This window comes from Sminthopsis crassicaudata, chromosome 3 (genome assembly GCF_048593235.1).
Source record: "Sminthopsis crassicaudata isolate SCR6 chromosome 3, ASM4859323v1, whole genome shotgun sequence".
NCBI classification, from domain to species: domain Eukaryota; kingdom Metazoa; phylum Chordata; class Mammalia; order Dasyuromorphia; family Dasyuridae; genus Sminthopsis; species Sminthopsis crassicaudata.
This window is the reverse complement of record NC_133619.1, coordinates 550807098-550828272: the sequence shown is the minus strand read 5'-3', so window position 1 is coordinate 550828272 and position 21175 is coordinate 550807098. Positions and strand designations below refer to the sequence as shown.

The 21175-nt window shown below is 32.2% G+C and overlaps 1 long non-coding RNA gene across 2 annotated transcripts in view; it reads left to right on the top strand.

Annotated features, from left to right (window-relative positions):
- LOC141563455 (uncharacterized) overlaps positions 1-21175 on the top strand; it is a 1961515-nt gene that overhangs the window by 434674 nt on the left and 1505666 nt on the right. For both annotated transcript variants that reach the window (XR_012488424.1, XR_012488423.1), the window contains exon 2: positions 17235-17284. This is a non-coding gene — a long non-coding RNA (uncharacterized LOC141563455). The remainder of the gene's footprint in view (positions 1-17234; positions 17285-21175) is intronic.

The window sequence follows — 21175 nt, the reverse complement described above, 5'->3', positions numbered from 1 at the left end:
TAGTTAAGCCAGACTAGTTAGATTTTATAGAAGCTCATCATTATTGAATTGAACACTAAATGATTTTTTTTTTGGTCTCTGTGGACCATGAAATCATCTATTTAGTCTTGCCAGTAGATATGTGCACCCACTGTTGATAATATGGATCCCTGGGGTACTGATGAAATCAAGTAACTTTCTAAATGCTTCTCCAATGGTAGTTTATATCTTCTTTGCCTGGGTCAGAACATGTAGCAAGGTGTCTCAAATGATATGATTAAATGTGAATTTAAGATCTGCTATTGCTAATGATTTGTTGCCTCACTAGATGAAAGAGGGAAAGACTTGAAGAGATAGTAACACCAAAGTTATAGCTGTAGTAAGGAGTTTATAGGGATATGGGATTCAGAGGCATTAGGACCATTGACAGTTATCTAATACAACCTGCTTACTTTAAAAAATAGGTAACTGAGGGGGCAGCTAGGTGGCGCAGTGGATAGAGCACTAGCCTTGAATTCAGGACCACCTGAGTTCAAATGTGGTCTCAGACACTTAATACTTCCTAGCTATGTGACCAAGTCACTTAACCCCAGCCTCAGAGAAAAAAAAAAAAAAAAATAGGTAACTGAGATTTGAGGAGGTTAATGCCACAGTTACATAATAAATTATTTCAACATCTCAAGATTCATGTCTCAGATGCAACTTGATCCTGAGATCAATTTAGAATAAATTTATATTCTGATACTAGGAAATGTGTGGTTCAAGTTTTATACAATGCAAATTACCATATTGCCTTTTGCATGTTTTATCATCTCCCAGGAATGGTAAGCATATTAAATAAGGGAAAAAAAGTTAAGAATTAAATCTAGGTCCTCTCACTCCCAAAACAGTGATACTGATACTAATAGAAAAGTTAGGAGGTGGTACCACTTATATAACATTGTAACTATGGTAGAATGGAATGAGTGGCAAACTGAGAGACAGAAGATCGGAGTTCTAGTCCAGTTTTTCATTAAACTATTATGGGACTTAGGAAAAGTCACTTAAAATCTATTAAATGAAGAGCATTAATTAGAAGAATATTCTTCCGTTTGCATTTCTCCCCTGGAACCCTTTTCATTCCTGTCTCCTTTAGCACATGCTATTCTGAATGATAATGAGTTGTGTTTGCATTTTATCACATCAGTTGGATTATATAATTCCCTAATGGCAGTAACTGTAACTTGCTCTGCTTTCTAACCTCAGCATCTAGCACAGGCTTTTTGTACAAAGTAGATGCTTAATAAATTTTATTGAAATAAATCATATGGCATGATACAGCCACAGGACCAGGTGTTTGGACGCAGTTAAGAGCTTCATCTTCCCCATTGCCAGTTACATGTTGTGAAAGAAAAGCTAAGGAATCAGACAGTTGAGCCATTTAGCAGTCTAATGACCCAAAACTTCTCATATACTTGATGCTCCAACCAAAATGGAATAGTTTTTATCCATCAATCACATTATATTATTTCCCACCCCTCCAATTTTACTTGTGCTTTTCTACATGCATGGAATTTTGTTCTTCCTTCTCCTGCATTATATTCTCTCCACTCATCCTTAACTATCAATATTCTACTTGCTGATTAAATCCTAGTTCAAATGTTATCTCCTTCTATGATATTTCTGTTTATCTGGAAATAATTTTACCTTCATACAAACAATTATATGATCATGTAAAAATCACATTCTAATCAGGAATTATAGTTTTCCCTTATCAGATCTTATCATGTATACCTTTAGAATTCTATGAGGAAAAAAATGTGCTATTTTAATTATTATTTAAAATTTTAAATTTCATGGCTATATCCTAGTAAAGTATCTTTACTGTTGGAATAATAGGTCACATTTATAGATTATTTAATATATTACAGAGTGAACCATCCTTTGTAGCTATATAATGTGGATTGGATATATCAAAAATATAATCATGAGTAACATGCTACAACATTTCTGAATGTTTTCTGAACCAAATTAAAATGTAATTTGGAAATATTGAGCAAAATAAATTAAAAATACATCAAACATAGATAAGATTGTATTTTTAAAACTAAGTCAGAACATGGCCTATAATAAGGTAAAAAAAGCCCTAGATTCTATCTGATTTTGACACTACTAATATAGGAATAGATGTGTTATTGTGAGAGAAGTGAGACTTAGAGGAAAAAAAGTGATTTTTCTCAAGATAATAAAATTAATAAGTAACACAGGAATCAATTTCAGGTCATCTGATTTCCAAGTTCATCATTCCATTCTATTAAAGCATCTTCCCACTATGGTACAAATACTTAAAATTCCAATTTGTTGAATAATTGAATTGTCTATATCAGGGGAACCTTTTACTTTACAATTTTTGTGTCTTATTGCAACAAATCAAATAACAAATAATTTTGTTTCCTTATTAAAATAATATAGCCACAGTTGACTTTTCTGATAGCAAACCCTTTTTTCTAGTAAATAATGTCACTTGCAGTGCTGACTGATTAGCAAAAAAATACCCTTAACTGTTCCCTTCCTTTTCTATCCTCAGTACATTCTACATTGACCTGAGATCATCTTGAGGGGAAAAATAGTAGTTTGGAATAGTTTGGTAGGTACACAGTTAGGAGATGTGCCATGGTTATTTAATGGCAAACCTAACAAATAGAACACTGAATTTGCCATTAAATTATTGTAGTCATGGAAAAGCCTTCTTACTCACTTTTCTGATCCTCAGTTTCTTCATCTTTGAAATGGGTATAAACCAAACAATCACTTGGGTCATTTACAGTTTTAACAATATTTATTCTATAGTTTTATATATTCTATTGTGTGAAAACTCTTTATTTTTAGATAGTTTATGTTCTATGTACAATTAGATCTCAAAAGATATTCTGAGTAACTACTTCAGTGGGCATATGACTTCAAAAATTAGTTTCAAAATTATGATGTTTTAATTTATAAGATTATAATTATAATATTTATATAAAGCATATAGAAACAAATTATTTTTTAAAAAGTTTACAGATATCTTGAAATTTTTAAAAATGAAATATTCATCTAAGTTCTATTCCATTTCTGATATTCTATAGTTTCTGTTATAACTTTTTATGTTCTAACCCAGTTCTAATTATCTATTTTTAAAACCATTCTAGGTATGGGCAGCTAAGTAGCATAGTGGATAGAATATTGCACTTGGGGGCAGGAATATTCAATTTCCTAAATTCAAATTTGCCCTAAGAAACTTCCTATCAGTGTGACCTATGGAAAGTCACTTAACCCTCTGTGCATCAGTTTTCTCATCTGTAAAATGAGCTAGTGAAGAAAATGCCAAATCACTTTAGTATCTCTACCAAGAAAATTGAAATTGGGTCATAAAGAGTCAGACATGACTTCAAAATGACTAAACCATCTCATTCTAAGGTTTTAGGCTTTCAGATACTACTTTTGATAATCTATATTCTAAGGTTTCTCCTAGCTCTAAAGAGTCTGTGATCCAGTTGCTATTTCTAAAAAAAGTAATTTTTAAAGTCAGTCTTTGCTTTGTAGCCAGGAAGATTTAAAAAATATTTTTAGTGTGGGGGTTGTGACATCTATTTTTTTTAAACTCCTAAATGAGTAATTAGTAGTTTTCTATATTGATATCACAAACAGTTTTGTCAGAGTGCATAAATCTAAGTATTACTAAGGCCTAATTATGCCTTTGCAAATAATTTCTGCTCACTAAAGAGAATGATTATGAAGTTCCGACATATTAGATGGTAGGGAAGTCCAGCTGTGTGACTCACTGTTACATTGCCTCAGGCCTCTCTGTGGGAGTGAACCTGCTTAATTACTTATGTCAGCTGAGTTTACTGATGGAATGCAATAATCATTCATCCACATGCCTGTTTTGTATTTTAGCTTTCCAACTCTACAGTAAAATCTCTAGGAGAAGAGAGATTTTATGGGTTATAGAATGATATAGTTTCTACATTGGCATAGTGACTTATTTGTAAAAATTTCAGACATAATGACAGCCAAGAATTAAAATGGACTTGGAGAATTAATCTAGCCTAATCTCTATATAAAGCGTATAGTATCCTAGAGCTATAAAGGAGTGATTATCTAATACACTTGAACATCCCCAGTTAATGTCACCTCTTGTATTCTATATCCTTAAAGGACTCATCAATTCTAAGAACAAATATAAAACCTCCTGGCATTCAAAAACTTTTGTAACCAAAATTCTACATCCCCCAGTCCAGTTTTCTTATACTCCCAGCATTTACTCTGTGATCCAGTGACACTAGCCTCTTTTATGTTGCTTGAACATTCCCTCAGTTCTATATCCTGCCTCACTCTCAATTTTTCACTATATCTTGATACAGAACCCATGATTATCAAAAAAACAAAAACAAAAACAAACAAACCTATTCCCACTTACCAGTCCCTGTTATCTTCTTTATTGCATTCATTTTATTATTTTTTTATTTTCAATATTGCATGTAAAGTAATGTAGAAAATTTGTTTTTAAAACTTTGAGTTCCAGATTCTCTTCCTTAATTTTCACCTCACCCTTTTTATGAAGGTACATTTAAAGTTATGCAAAACATTTCCATGAAGTCATATTGTGAAATCTCATTGAGTCATTCACTTCCATTTATTCAATTCTAATTATTCTCTTCAGTTATTTTCTTAAAGTTAGCTTTTTAATCTCCTCTTGTATTTGGCCAATTGAACTGTTAAATGAAGTGTTTGTTCATTGCATATTTTTTCCATTTCACAAATTCCATTTTTCAATAAATCAGTTTCTTTTTCAGATCTATTGTGTAAGGAGTTATTTGCCTTTTCCATTTCATCAAATCTATTTTGTAAGGAATTATAAGCTTTTTCCATTTAATTAAATCTATTTTTAAGGAGTTTCCCTCAGACAATTTCCATTTTTCCTTTTTTCCAAACTCTCTTGCCAAATTCTCATTTCCTTTCCCCATTTTTCTTCTAATTCTTTTTGAATTCTTTGAAATGGAGACCAACTTATAGATTTGCCTTTAGGATCCTCAGGGTTTGAGATCTGTTCTTCTCTTTCGCCATAAAAGCTATCAATGGTCAGAGTTCTTTTTGCTCATTTTTTTTTTTTTTTAAGATTGAGGTCTGCTTGTCCAATGGGGTGACAGCTGCCTTAGTTTGCCCTGGGGTTGGTGCTGCTAATTCACTTCTGGTTTTGGGTAGGTGTGGTGAGGTCTCATGTTTTTATGGGGTTCAGAAGCTCACTATTTGTCTTATGTATTTGCTATATATGTCTCACAGATTATCTGGTAACCACTGGCTTGTAATCAGAACAGAGTACCCTAAGAGCCTTACAATAAATTCCCCAGTTCATGCACACTGCAATGCACTAGCTCCCTGCCCCCAGCTCCCTGCATTGTCTAGGTTTAGAATCCACCCCACTGTCCAATTGAAACAAATCATTTCTGAAATTCTTCCAAAATATCTTCTTCTGAAAATTTGTTATAATCCACATATTTGTGGGTTCTGTCACTCCACAACCAATTCAGAGGCTTGATCTGGTATTGATCTGAGGCACATTAGGAGGAGCTCAAATAAAGACATGTCTAATCTCTGCCATTTTTGACTCTCCCCCACACCCCTAAAAGTCATATTGTGGGAAAAAACAAAAAACAAAACAAAACAAAAAAAGCCCTATAGATCTTACACTAACTCCCACCAAACAAAAACAAAAACAACAGCAAAAAAACTTTTTTCAAGAAAAAAAATATATATATTTTTAAGAGTATGCTTCAAATACTTCTATCTCTATTCAGACCCAATTGGTTCTTTTTCTGGGTATGAATGACATTTTTCATCACAAGTAGTCATGTATCATTGTGTTGCTGAGAACAGCAAAGTTATTAATAGTTGATCATCCCCCTGCATTGATATTAATTTGTATGCAGTATATTTCACTTTGTGTTTTCTTCCTGCAAAAATCCTGCTCATCATTTCCCATAGGACAATAATATTCAATCATAATTACATTCCATAATTTATTCAGCTGTTCCTCAATTATGGGCCTTCCCTTGATTTCCAATTCTTTGACCTGATAAGAGAGTACAAAAATAAATATTTTTGTACATATAGGTCCTTTTCATTTTTTTTAAATTTCTTTTGAGATTCATGTCTAGTAATGATATTATTAATTCAAAGGATATGTGTGATTGTAAAGTCCTTTTAGCATAGTTCATATCTTTTGATCATTTATCAATTGAAGAATGGCTCTTGTTTTTTCATATGTTTGACTTAGTTCACTATAGATTTTAGAAATGAGAGTTTCTTCAAAGAAACTTGCTTCAAAATTATTTTCCCAATGACTCTTGCTAACTGTAGTCTATTTTCTCTCTTTTTTCACCCTGACCCTCTTCAGAAGTGTTTTGCTTCTGACTATCTTCTCCCACAATGTTGCTTCTATTCTATCACTTTCCCCACTTTTTGTATCCCTTTTCCCTCCTACTTTCTTGGAGAGTAAGATATATTTCTATACCCACATTGAGTATGTATATTATTTCCTCTTTGAACTAATTCTGATCAGAAAGTTCACCTCCTCTACCTCCCTGCCACAACTTCCCTCCACTATAGAACCTTTTTATTATAATTTACACCCTAATATATCTCCCTTTCCTTATTCTCTCACTACATTTCTCTATCACCCTTAATTTTATTTTTAGTTATTATCTCTTCATATTCAAATTACATCCATGCCCTCTTTCTATATATACCTCCTTTTTATCCTCTATAATAATGAGACATCTTATGAGTTACAAATAGATTTCTCTCATTTAGCACTGTAAAGCTCCTTATGATAAGCTCCTTTTCTGATTATCTCCTGATGCTTCTCCTGAATTTTTTATTTGAAAATCAAAATTTCTATTCTGCTCTAGTCTTTTCACCATGAATATTTAAAGTCCTCTGTTTCATTGGATGTCCATCTTTTTCCATGAAGGATTATTTTCAGTTTTGTCCGGTATGTCATTCTTGGTTGTAATCTTAGCTCCATTGCTATCTGAAATATCATATCTCAAATTCTGCAGTCTTTAATGTAGAAGATGCTTAATCTTGTATTATCTGGATTGGCTCCACTCTACTTGAATTGGTTCATTCTGGATCCTTGCAATAATTTTCCCTTGAAATGGGAAATCTGGAATTCAGTATGTTATTTCTGGGAGTTTTTTTTTTGTGGGGAGATCTCTTTCAGAAGGTGATCAGTGGATTTCTTTAATTTCTATTTTACCCTTTGGTTCTAAAATATCAGGACAATTTTCTTGATAATTTCTTGCAAGATATTGCCTTTACTTTTATTTTTTTAATCATGGCTTTCAGGTAGACCAATAATTTTTAAAATTTATTTCTCCTGGATATATTTTTCAGGTCACTTGTTTTTCCAATGAGATATTTCAAATATTTTATATTTTTAGTCTTTTGGTTTTGTTTTATTGTTTTTTGATTTCTCATAAAATCATTAACTTCCATTTTGTCAATTCTAATTTTCAAGGAATTATTTTCTGCAGTTAACTTTTGTACTTTCTTTCCTATTTGGCCAATATTGCTTTATAAGGCATTCTTCTCCTCATTAGATTTGTGTCTTTCCTTTTATATTATTCTCAATTATCTTTCCATTTTTTCATCTATCTCTCTTACTTGCATATCAAACTGCCTTTTGAAATTCTTTCCTGGTTTGAGTCAATTAATATTTTTCTTGGAGGCTTTGGATGTAGGAATTTTGACTTTATTTTCTTTTTCTGAATGTGAGTTTTGATTTTCCTTTTTTCTGTAGTAACTTTCTGTAATCAGAATATTTTTCTATTTTCTCCCTATTTCCTAAACTATTATTTAGCTTTTAACTCTTTGCTAAAAGATTGTGTTGTTTCTCTAGGATAGAGAATATAATGTCTCAAGCTTTAGGGTTTTTATATAGCTATTTTTAAGAGACCCTTCTAAGTATCTGAGCAAAAATCTTTTCTGCCCTGTAAATGGGTGCTATCCCTGCTCCCCTTGGCTCTAAGTTCTAGTGTGCTAAAGCAACAGTCCTTCCTGTGAGCTGGAGCCTTCTGAAGCTGCCACTTCCACCATTGACCATGCCCACTTCTGATTTGTTGGTTTCTTAAGGCTCTCTCAAGCTACTGATAAACTTTTCCTGTTGACCCTTGAAGTTGTCTTTGGTGTTTCTGGGCTTGGAGGTCTAGAAACTATTAGTATTGCCATTGATTCAAGCCTATTTCTGCTTTGCTGGTGCCCAGGCTGGTTGGGACTGCAATGGCATGGTGTGCTTTAACATTGTTCACTGGACTCCCACTCTTATTCCACAAAATTTTCCTGTTGATCTTCTAAGTTGTCTCCAGCTAGAAAATCTTTCCATTCTGCTTTTTTATGTGTCCTGATGCTTTAAAATGGGTTTGAATCATTATTTAAAGTAATTTGGGGGAAAGGTGCCTGGGGGAGAGCTCAGTGAATCTCTACTTGAACTTTAGCATCTTGGGTCCACTTCCTTTATCCATTCACTTTAACACTAATACCCTTTCCAATATCCCATTTTTAGACTTGCATGGTCCTTGAACTAAGAGCTTTGGGATTCCTAATAAATAATTATCAAACTTTCTTTTATTTTGGAAAATTCACATTATATTCTTTCTATCTTCTGGCTATACCTGAGGCTATTTGTTTCTCTATTTTTTAATTTGGTGAAGCAAATGATTTTTTATATATTTTTAAAATTTAACTTTATTTTTGTTTCCTAATTTTTTCTCTACTTTCTTCCCCTACATGCTGAGAAGGCAAGAAAAATAAAAAATTTCTCTATATATGTGCACCTCACTTCCTCTTACCTACCTCCATAAACACATACACATATTTGATTTTGGGGAGGTTGACACATAATAATGATATTGCCATAACATGAAATATTTGAATATAATATTTTATTGTAAATTAAAATTAATTTTAATAATAATTTAAAAACTTTTGTGGTGTCAGTCTATATTACTTTCAAGAATATCCAAAATAGTTCATAACTCTTCCAACAGAAGTATCTACCTGTTTTCCCCTACCCATGTTATCATATTTCCCTTTTTGCATCTCAGCCAATATTATGTATGTGAGGTGGCATCTCAATTTTAGTTCAATCTGCATTTCTCTAATTATTAGTGATTTAGAGAATTTGTTTTTACATTGCTATTAAGAGATTAGTTATTGATAGATTACTATTGATAGATTTGATTTCTTTTAAAAGCTGACCATTCATATCTGTTGATCATTTATCAGTTGGGAAAGGATCAAATTATTGTAAATTTGAATCAGTTGCCTACATAACTTGGAAATGAGATCTACTACAAAGATTTTTTTTCCTGGTTTTCTGCTTTTATTTTAATTTTAGGTACATCTATTTTATTTGTATAAAATATTTAATTTTATGTAATAAAAATCTATTTTACCTCCTGTAAATGTCTCTATTTATTATTTGATCATTAACTCTTTCCCAATCCATAAGTAATAGCATATATCTTCAATGTTCCATTTAATCTGCTTATGACACTACCCTTTATATCTAATCAAGTACCTACTTTGAGTTTATTTTGGTTTATGGTATGAGAATTTTGGTCTATATCTAATTTCTACATGACTGTTTTATGCTTAAAAAAAAAAAGATTTTGTTCAGGACAGCTAGGTGATGCAGTGGATAAAGCATCAGCCCTGATTTCAGGAGGACCCTAGTTCAAATGTGATCTCAGACACTTAACTCTTCCTAGCTGTGTGACCTTAGGCAAATCACTTAACTCCAGTTGCCCCAGCAAAAATGAATGAATGAATGAATGAATAAATATAAGTAAATAAATAAAATTTGTTTGATCATGAGTTCTTCCCTCAATATTTGTGATCTTTGGGTTTATAAGAAAAATATGTTACTATGATCATTTGCGTCTATGCAACTTGTGTATCTAATGTTCTTCTAGGCAACTTCTTTATTTCTTAACTAGTGCCAAATTGTTTTGACAATTATAATTATGTAGTATAATTTTTGTTATAGGACTACTATGCTCCTTTCTTCCTTGCCTTCTTCCCTCATTAATTGCTTGATATTTTTCACCTTTTTTTTTTCCTTCAGATAGATTTTGTCATATTTTTTCTACCTCTATAAACTAATAATTTAGTTGACTTGTATTTTATTTAATAAGTAAATTAATTTGGGTAATATTAGTATGTTTATTATATTGACTCAGCTTACCATGAGCATTGAATATTCCTCTAATTATTTGATCTTTCTCTGTGTGAAGAGTTTTTTGTTATTGAATTCATATAGTTACTGTGCATATCTTGGTTTATAGACTTCTAAAGATTTTACAATATACACACACTTGCTTTTAATAAAAATCATTTTTTGTATCTCTTCCTATTTGATTCTGTTGATAATACATAGACATTCTTATATTTTGTACATTTATCTATTTTCTTTATCCATTTATCTAATTTATCTTACCCATTTATCTAATTCATCTATTTACTTTTTGTTCTGCAACTTTTCTGGTTATTCATCATTTAAATTAGTTTTTAAATTATCCTCCACTACTTTCTAAGTAAAATATCATGAGATTTGCAAAAGTGACTTTTTTCATCTTTGCCTATCCTTATCTTTCCATTTTCTTTTTTATTATACAGCTATAGTTATCATTTCTAACACAATATTGAATAGTAATGATGATTTTGGCATTGTTGTTTCACCCAATTATTATTGGAACATTTTCTAGCTCATGCCCATTACAATAATTCTTGCTTTTGATTTCAGATAGCTACTACTTATTTTGTAGGAAAAATACATTTATTTTTGTGTTTTTAACAAGAACTGATATAATATTTTTTAAAAAACATATTTTTCCTTGATCTGTTGAAATATAAAGTATGATTTTTAAAATATGGCAAATTAGCTTTACAGTTTTCTTAATATTAGGCCAGTCCTGGAATCTTTATTTTAGTATGTAATGTTTGTGATATACTGCTGAATTTACCCTTTTCTACATAATATATTTCTGGCTTTCCTTGATATTACTGCTTATAATCTTTCTCATACCTCACACTTGTAGCATATCATCATTTCTAGATCCTAGGTCTACCATCATCAATTAGTAGCCTCTCCTTTGAGATTCTGATGAATTGCATTAATCAGTGAGTCCGGTTCTGCTGATTGTAATGTTCAAACCCAGATATTTCTCTTTCTTTTCTTCAAACTTAATGTATGGTTATAGAATTCCTCTTAGCTTCAATTCCTGTTCTTTTATATGAATTCTCCATACAAAGAGGACTTCCATAACTTTGTTATTGTTCACTGAAGTATCCTAATAATCTCAATTCACTAGACTGCACTGGCCTACCTCTCCATTTCACCTTGTTTCTTTACAAGAAGATGATATCTTCAATCTTCATCATTTCAACTTCACACTATCTTTTACTGTAGAATTCCTAACTTTTAGTTTCATTCTTCACCCCTTGGCAAAACCTGATACTGGAGTGCTGTTGTTCTCTATATTCTTTACTCTCACTCATATGCTGCTAAATAAATATAATGCTAAAAATCTACCACTGGATCTTCAAATCTTTCTCTTCCAGGCTTCCCTAACTGGTTCCACCACAAATTGAAATATCTTGTCTTAAGTGGGATTTCACTAATTTTGTTCTTCTCTATGCCATCCACCACATTTTTCCCCCTGAAATCTCTCAATTATCCTCTATCCAAACTCTCAAATGAAGTCTTTATTTAATACTTTAAAAATGAAGCCATTCACCAAACATTTGTTATCAAATCCTTATCTCACATTATCTTCACATTTTCATCTAGTATCCTGTCATTTACTCTAGTGTTTAATAAAGAATCTTTCTTCTTCTCAAGGCCAGACCCTTTATAAATATATTTTATCCCATCACTCCCATCCTTTTTTTGGCAGACCACCACTATCACCACTGTAAATAGCATCACTAACCTTGAACTCTTGTCTTCAATTCCTCCCTATTTATTGGTTCTCCCTCAATGGCTTACAAATAAACCCAAACCTCTTACATAAAGTAATGAAACACTCAATGTATTCTACCAAACCTTTCAGATATCACACCATATGATATCACTTACCTATGCAAGGTTTCAATGCATGGTTTTCTGATTCTAAATCTAGAACTCTGTATCATTTTGCTATTTTATAACCTACATGACATGCATCACTATATACCTAGCCCTAGTAACTCCAGGTTTTTCATTCCTGATTGTGCAATATTCACTGCCTAATGAATGTTTTTAAACCGGATGTTCCAAAGATACCTCTAATTCAGTATGTCTGAAAGAAAACTTATTATGTTTCCTTTCAAATACACTATTCTTGAGAACTTCCCTATTATTTTCAGGAGCACCACCATGCTTCCAGTTATGTTAGTTAACAGCCTTACTGTGATCTTCAACTTTTTGCTCTCATTCATATCTCATAACTGATCAGTGCTAAATCTTGCCATTTCTGTCTTTCTAACATCTCTTACACACATGCTGTTCTTTTTTCATGCAAAGGTGATGCACACTTCACAACCTCCCCACTTCTCAACTAAACTAGTATTATAATATTTTATTTGACTTTACGTACTCAAATCTCTTGAAGTTTCCAAACCATCATCTAGTCAAGTAAGGTAATTTTCCTAACTGTGCATTTGACTATATATATCCTCAACTGAAAAAAAAAACAAACCTAGGGATTCCCCATTACATATGGAGACAGAGGATCAAAGTGGCTTGTATTGGTGTAAAAAAAAACCCAACACTGCATTATGGTTAAACAAAAGCAAAACTATAGATATGAAATCATAACATTTTGAGGTAGATGCTGAATGATACTTGCAATGGGTAGATTTTGATTCATATGGTATAATTTTGTTCTTTAAGGGGAAGAGTTGATGGATGCAGCTTTTATTCAAACCCATATGTAGCTTCAAAGTCTATAGTGACATGTAGCAAAAGCTTGTGCTACAACCATGTATAATGTCCTATGTTATTACACGAAGCAAAACTAAGCTATTTTTCACTTTCCAGTCTCATGATTTTTACATGAATCCCTTAGATTTGTTTGCCTTAGGGCAAAGAGAGTTTGCCCTCCTTCTGAACAAAGCTAACTTTTACCAAGAGGATTTATTTACACAGGCCAAATATCTTATTTTGTGAACTACACTTAACCTTTGTCTGCCCCTCAGCCCATTTTACAAAAAAGGAATAAAAAGCATTTTCACCTTAACTCCAATGAGAAAGTGTATATAGAATAATTTAGAAAAAATTAAATTCCTCCATTGGCTATTCATATTAGTAGTGAGATTTCCTGGTTGTATGCCTCTGATCTATTCGGACAAGGGAGTAACATGTATTAATAAATAAACACCTTTATAATGAAAACTATTTATGGTGATTATAGATAGGTAAAACAATAGATGTGGGTATGTATGTATCTGTGTGCTGCTTTTGTGCTTGTGTGCATTGTGTGTATCCAGGCTTGCTGCTTTTCTAATGCTCCTGCTTTGGAGTAGCACTATCTTCCTAAGTCTAGGTATTATCCTCAACTTCTCATTTCCATAGGATGTTCAAGGAGGATTAGCAGCTCTGGTGTGAAGGCTTGCCAAGTCCTTTTCAGGATTGCTCATCCACCTTTGATGTCCACCTTTAACCATTTCTCATCTAGGACTCAAAGAAATTATAGTATGTGCAGCTGCCATATCTGGGTTACCATCAGTCAGGTTATACCTAATTGAAAGTTACCAATAGATCTCAAAACTGTCAGTGAGTTAGGGGAACGATCTATCCAAAACATGTGATTACTTTATACAGAAGAGTGAATGGATGAGGTCAATTTGTTCCAACAGCCATAGAGGCAGCTTAAGTGGGTTCTATGTAGTGCTTGAAGAAATCAAAAACCAAAACCAACAAAGTCATCAACTGCATCCCAGACCATTGCCAGTTGTCCTGACATTTGTCCTGCCATTGGATTTTGATGATTCTGGAAGAGAGCCTAACAACATGGATTTGTGCAATTACTTAAATACAATTCATATGCGTTATAATCCACAGTATAATTGGTCTTCTTCAAATTGAGAATGAGCAATGACATATCCAAGAAACTGAAAAATATTATCATTTTTCTTTCTAAACATTATTATATATGTTCCTTTCTGTTTCTCAAATCAGCCTCCTCAAGCCATTTAAGGTCTTAGCATTATTGTGTAATGCCTATTGTATTTAGATAAAAATATTTTAATGTCATGTTTAATAAAAGTTTTCAAGAACTTCTGCCTTTTTGACTTTGTCCTTTTTGTATTAATTTTTTCAGTTTTTAATTTTATTTAATATAACTGGGGCTTAAAGATAAAATTAATTCTTTATCAATCTTCTTGGTCTTTGGAATCTAAGGATATTGTTGATGAAAACAAATAAATAAATAACATATAGTCTTTGCCTTAGATAAGATTATTTTTTTCTATTTTCATTTTTATTTAATGATGATACAAAATGAAAAAAATGTCCAGATATTTATGTTGTTAATCTAGTTTATGAAACTTTATGGTTTACTTGCTGGGTTTAGGAATGTCTAAGCCAAAGTATTTTAGCAGAGTAGTAGAAGACAGAGTACTCAAGGGAACAGTTGGAGGTGTTGATGTTTCTATTGAGGTCCAGTGTTTCTATCTTTCTTGGGATATAAGAATAGTGAAATGCAACATTTTGACTGTTGTATAGTTAAGCTCTGATAGTAAAAATGAATCTCTTGAATGAGTCCTTGTTGAATTTTCAGGCAGTTAAATGAAATGATAGAGCCCTGGATTTGAAGTCAGGAACATCCAAGTTCAAGTAAATACTTGGGCTAGATAAAGTGCTTAAATTGTACCTCAGTTTCCTTTTCTGTAAAATGGGGATTATAACATCTACCTGGCAAAATTATTGTGAGCATCAAATGAAATCTTTGAAAGAATCTTGTGTAAGATAAGATCAAAATGGATCCATGATTTAGGCATAAAGAGGGAGATAATAAATAGATTAGAGGAACAGAGGATAATCTACCTCTCAGACTTGTGGAGGAGGAAGGAATTTATGACCAGAGGAGAACTAGAGATCATTATTGATCACAAAATAGAAGATTTTGATTACATCAAACTAAAAAGTTTCTGTACAAATAATACTAATGCAAACAAGATTAGAAGGGAAGTAACAAATTGGGAAAATATTTTTAAAAACAAAGGTTCTGACAAAGGTCTCATTTCCAAAATATATAGAGAACTGACCATAATTTATAAGAAACCGAACTATTCTCCAATTGATAAATGGTCAAAGGATATGAACAGACAATTCTCAGAGGAAGAAATTGAAACTATATCCACTCACATGAAAGAGTGTTCCAAATCACTACTGATCAGAGAAATGCAAATTAAGACCACTCTGAGATACCACTACACACCTGTCAGATTGGCTAAGATGACAGGAACAAATAATGATAAATGTTGGAGGGGATGTGGGGAAACTGGGACACTGATACATTGCTGGTGGAGTTGTGAAAGAATCCAGCCATTCTGGAGAGCAATTTGGAACTATGCCCAAAAAGTTATCAAACTGTGCATACCCTTTGACCCAGCAGCGCTACTACTGGGCTTATATCCCAAAGAAATACTAAAGAACGGAAAGAGACATATATGTGCCAAAATGTTTGTGGCAGCTCTTTTTGTTGTAGCTAGAAACTGGAAGATGAATGGATGTCCATCAGTTGGAGAATGGTTGGGTAAATTGTGGTATATGAAGGTTATGGAATATTATTGCTCTGTAAGAAATGACCAGCAGGAGGAATATAGAGAGGCCTGGAGAGACTTAAATCAACTGATGCTGAGTGAAATGAGCAGAACCAGAAGATCACTGTACACTTCAACAACAATACTGTATGAGGATGTATTCTGATGGAAGTGGAAATCTTCAACATAAAGAAGATCCAACTCACTTCCAGTTGATCAATGATGGACAGAAATAACTACACCCAGAGAAGGAACACTGGGAAGTGAATGTAAATTGTTAGCACTACAATCTGTCTGCCCAGGTTGCATGTACCTTCGGATTCTAATGTTTATTGTGCAACAAGAAAATGATATTCACACACATGTATTGTACCTAGACTATATTGTAACACATGTAAAATGTATGGGATTGCCTGTCATCGGGGGGAGGGAATAGAGGGAGGGGGGGTAATTTGGAAAAATGAATACAAGGGATAATATTATAAAAAAATATATATATATAATAAAAAAAATTAAAAAAAAAAAAAAAAAGAAAGAATCTTGTGTAGAATGCCTGCCACCTATCAAGAACTATATAGATGGGCAGAAGCCAATTATACTGTTTTACATAATTAAAATTTTAAATAATTTAAATTAAATATATGTTACCACTTTAGGGATTTATTGTTCACACTGATCAGTCTTACTATAAATTGTGCTAAACTAATGACTATAGTTCTGAGTAAGGTCCATAATCTATAATAACTTTGCATTCACATGATGACTCTGACTATTTGAAGCCATAACATCACACTGAACAGAAAGTTAACATAACCAATAGTATCACCAAAATACATGTGTTTATGAGTTTCTTTCAAGGCTTTAAGACAGCACTTTTATCTTATTAACTGCAATGTCCTTGATTAGTAATTCTCTATGTTGCCATGCCCATTCCTCATTAATGCACCGACAATTAGTAGAGCTTTAAATATTTTAATTAGTATTATTGCTATTATTGTTGTTGTTGCTACTGCTGTTGCTATTATTATTGTGGTTATTGTTACTATTGTCCTTTTTAGTATCATATTATTTTACCAAGATGGAGAAGTGTTAGGATTTTTCCTAAAATCAAATAGTATTGGGTATTGGAATAGCCTTTAAAGATTGTCTCTTCCCACATCTTCATTTAATAAATGAGATAACTGAGTCTCAGATGTCATACTGCTAAATTAGGAAAGATAAATACAAGGATTGCTCTATTAACATGAAGTACAATATTCTTTAAATAGGTGTTTTAAACTCACATTATTTTCCTGAATACCATCTTAGTTAGGTACCTTTAACCATGTGATTTCCTAAATTAAAGAACAATTAATCTTCCCACTACCACCCCAAAACTACAAATAATAACAATTATTAATATATCTCATTTTTATTCTTTTCAGGGTTTCATCTTGAATGAAGAAACCTGGTGATACCATGTGAAACTTTGTTGGTAAGTGACTTCTGTTATTTTTTTCTAACTTGACTTTAATTCATAATCCCAGGTAGCCTGAGTCTTTGACCTCCATGGTTAGGGACTAAAGTAGAGCTAGTATTGATTAGATAATTTGAATTTATTGTGTTAAACAAATCACTAGAAGTTCTTTTCCCCCCTCCTAATGATATAGCAAGTGAGCTTCAGGGGCTCCTAATAAGGTTTCAAGAAAAACAAACAAACAAACAAACAAACAAAACCAAACAAAAAGCCTTTCAGGGTAGATCAAAATCGATTCCCTTGGGATGAATCCATCTTTTAGACAACCTTGGAGAAATATTTTAAAGAATTTAATAGAATTGGGAATGAGTTTGAAGGAAAAATAATAAGCCAATTCAATAACTGTATAGATGTGAGACTTACATTGTAAATGATTGCCTTCATTGTTATGCTACTGTTCTGACCTTAAGCCCTAAAAGTAATTATGAATGTATGTATGCATGCACGTGTGTACAAATGGGAGATAAATGGGCATGTGTGAAAAGTCTAAAATTTAACATGGAATTTCAAAAGAAAATGACTCATAACTTTAATTTAGAACTGTAGAAAGAAATAATTATCATGATTATAATTTTCATTGGCCATTCTACCTTTCAGATTTATTATTACTTGTGCTTTTCATAAGTTTATGTTATTTTTAAATGCTTTTAAAAAATTTCTGAAGTAAATGGACATTTTTGTTGTCCTTGTTTTCATAAGTATTCAGTTTCCTTAATTATGTCTTTTTTACATCTGGTCCTCAAGTTGTTGAGATTTGGTCCTGTGGCCCTCAAAAGGCAGTGACATTAGAATCAATTATATGCATTCCATATTCATGAATTAATTGGCGGGAGAGTCTTTGAAATAGTCTGCTTACTCTGTGGAACATGTAACTAAAATGACCAGGAAAAGAAGAGAAAAACTGAACATGGTGTTAAGTCACAAGGTTGCCTAATCTAAGGTAATGGTAAAATGGTGCACAAAGATCCGTACTCAAGATTCCTAAAGCAGGACAGGAGAATGGAGATGGAAGTAACATTATTGTGCTAATAAAATGTCTATATGTTATTTGTTCATCACTTTTTGGGAATAGAAAGATTTGCCAATTCTTCCAATATATTCCTCTTAAGATGGTTATTCCAAGAAGGCACTGGACTTTGAATACTGAATCAACCTGAATCAAGGTTGGAATTAATGTTTAAGGAGATATTTTTTCAATTGCCTTTTGAACAATGCAGCTTTTGTAAATGTGACTTGATATTCAAGGTTGAATGAATTTAATATTCAGTACTCGGTTTTCTTTTAAAAAAATTTAAAAAAAAACCTCCAGTCATTTGTTATTAGTGAATTTTCTTGGTCATCTCATAGAGGTCTTTGTGAACATATCATAACAATTAACATTTATATAGTTTTTACTGTAAGCCAAGCAGTGCGTTAATACATTACAATTATCTCATGTTGTTATTACAATATCCTTGGAATGGAGGTGCTCTTATTAGTCTTCTTGGTGTTTGTTTTTTATTTGTTTATTGTTATTGTTTTTAATATATAAGGAACAAAGGGGTACAAATATAGAATGCTATTCCTGGAGTGCTGAGGATGTGAGTTCAAATTTGTCTTTAGACATTTACTATATGAGCAAGTATGTTTCAGGGAAAGTCACTTAACCTAGATTATTTAACAAAAAATAAAAATAAAAAAAATAAAAAGGGAAACAAAAATTAAGTGAGTTGTCCATAGTAACAATTAGTTTTGTCTGAGGCTATATTTGAATTCAGGTCATTCCAACTCAAGCCCAGTTCTGTATATATACTGAGCCATCTAATTTTTAGCACAAAAGTGAAAAAGCTAATAAAAATATCATTGTGTTTATATGATATGACCTAGTCCACAATTCAATGAGCAAGATCAAAGGGTAAATTTTCATTTAATACACTGAAATTTGTATTGAAATATAAATTGTACGTACAAAATAGAAAGAAATGATTGATTTAAATGTTTAAGACATAGTTGGCAAAACCATTATTAGAGACTTGATTTCACAGTCTACTTTGTGGTGCCAGTATTCACATAGTCATGGAATATATTAAGTCCTTGCAATCTTAATGCATAGAAGAATTAAAAAAAATGAATGAACAACATTTGCATAGTACCAGTAGTGTTTAGTAATAAGAATGAATAGAATGTATTTAGGGCATTTAGGGCAGCTAGCTGGTATGGAGGATAGAGAACTATGCCTGGAGTCTAGAAGACTTCAAATCTAGCTGCAGACACCATGTTTGTGACAATGAGCAAAAAAATTAACTGTTTGCCTCAGTTTCTTCATCTGTAAAATGAAGTGGAGAGGTAAATGACAAATGACTCCAGTAGAAAACCACACATGCAAAAGACTAGAAAATAACTAAGCAGTAATGATGGAAAACACATAATGTTATGAGTCAGATAATGTGTTAAGTACTTTGCAAATATTTTCTTAGTTGAGATTGAGCATGGACTTTTTCTTATGTTATTACAACTATGTATGTATTCCATAAGCAGTAGGATACAGTTTTGGCTGACTTCTGATTTCTGGGGTGGGAATCGAATTCTAGGAGTGATAATCTTGGCTGCCTACCAAGTGACCAGGCAGCTGACCATTGACGTGATTACATTATTTCTGTCATACAAAGACTGAATTTGATTGCAACAAATTCAATTCAGCAAATGTTTAACTCAACAAGCACTTTAAAGTACTTCAATGTCCAGAGAGCTACGATATATATATATGCATCATTTTGCTCACATGTAAAGAAATAGATCTCTATCAGTTGAATAATTAACGATTAACCCTATATGTTTAAGGGATTATTTCTCTGGATGAAAATGCCTGATTCCTTCATTCCCCTCAAAAAAATAAGCAAACCAAAAAAAAAAAAATTCTTATGTAATTCATGACAAAATCTTGATGGGTATTATCTATACATTGAGAAAAAAAATGAAATTGACTCAAATGTACTTTATTAGACATCATAGATTTAGAACTAGAAAGAAATTTTGAGATTATAGAATCCAATACATTCATTTTAAAGATGAAGCTAGTGCCTAAAAAGGGATGTAAACCCTATTCTAAGCAACAGTACACTGCAGATTATTGGACTTGAAGTCAGAAGAATCTCTGTTCAAAACTTTCTTAATGGGTAATATTTATTTGTTTGGGAGTAAATTACTGAGTCCCTTTCAGCTTTAGTTTCCTCATTTGTAAAATAGGGATAGTAATGGCATCTATCTTAAAGAGTTGCTGGATGGCAAAAATTAGCAAAAAGTGCATAAGGCATTTTGCAAACTTTGAAGCATTAAATAACATAATACATGTATATAAACTGATTGATGATTTTATATATATATGTATATATATAAATATATATATGCTGTTAACATTTTATTATGATTTCTGACTTATTCTGATACTCTACTATACTTCATGGTCTTTCAAATAATGATTTAACAAGTATGAGTTTACTATTTGTGTGTGTATTTGAAGAAAAAGCATTTAAAACATATCAAAATATCTGCTACACGTACTTCTCTGTTCACCAGGCCTAAAGTAGTTTTAAACTTCATATAGGCTATACCATTTAGTGGCAGACAGATTGTAGGAAATGGTTGCAGGAGTATATTGGGAAACCTAATGAGCTTCAGCAGCACTTAGGCAAAGGACAAACCTTGAAGTGCTACAACATTATAAATAAACTGGAGAGATTTAGGATAGATGTAGTAATGTTAGTGAACTTAGAAATGAATGAAATGACTAACCCTAAAATATAATTTTATTTACGTCTGGGAGGTGTCTAGGTGTCAATGAAGAACATCAGAGATTTGTCAATTCTACTC